The 347-nt window shown below is 67.1% G+C and overlaps 1 protein-coding gene across 1 annotated transcript in view; it reads left to right on the top strand.

Moving 5' to 3' along the window:
- The first annotated feature begins 6 nt into the window (after positions 1-6).
- MAPKAPK2 (mitogen-activated protein kinase-activated protein kinase 2) overlaps positions 7-347 on the top strand; it is a 45434-nt gene continuing 45093 nt past the window's right edge. The window contains exon 1 of the mRNA XM_008055708.2: positions 7-171. The gene's annotated coding sequence lies outside the window, so the exon portion shown is untranslated. The remainder of the gene's footprint in view (positions 172-347) is intronic.

Raw genomic sequence — 347 nt, 5'->3', positions numbered from 1 at the left:
CCGCCGCCCCCGCAGCAGTTCCCCCAGTTCCACGTCAAGTCGAGCCTGCAGATCAAGAAGAACGCCATCATCGACGACTACAAGGTCACCAGCCAGGTCCTGGGACTGGGCATCAACGGGAAAGTTTTGCAGATCTTCAACAAGAGGACCCAGGAGAAATTCGCCCTCAAAGTGGGTTTGGGGCCCCGGGCCGGGGAGATCGGGCAGACGGGGACTCCCAGGGACGGCCTCCCCCCGCCCCTCGCGCTCTGTCGCTTTGGCGTCATCGAGCCCACCCTGTCCTGGGACGGGGCGTCAGGGGCGGGAGTGGCCTGGTCGCCCGAGGGCGGCGGGTGTGTGGCGGGGGG

Source organism: Carlito syrichta, unplaced genomic scaffold, assembly GCF_000164805.1.
Source record: "Carlito syrichta isolate Samal-C Ts95f unplaced genomic scaffold, Tarsius_syrichta-2.0.1 Scaffold301930, whole genome shotgun sequence".
NCBI classification, from domain to species: Eukaryota; Metazoa; Chordata; class Mammalia; order Primates; family Tarsiidae; genus Carlito; species Carlito syrichta.
This window is presented reverse-complemented; position numbering and strand designations above follow the sequence as displayed.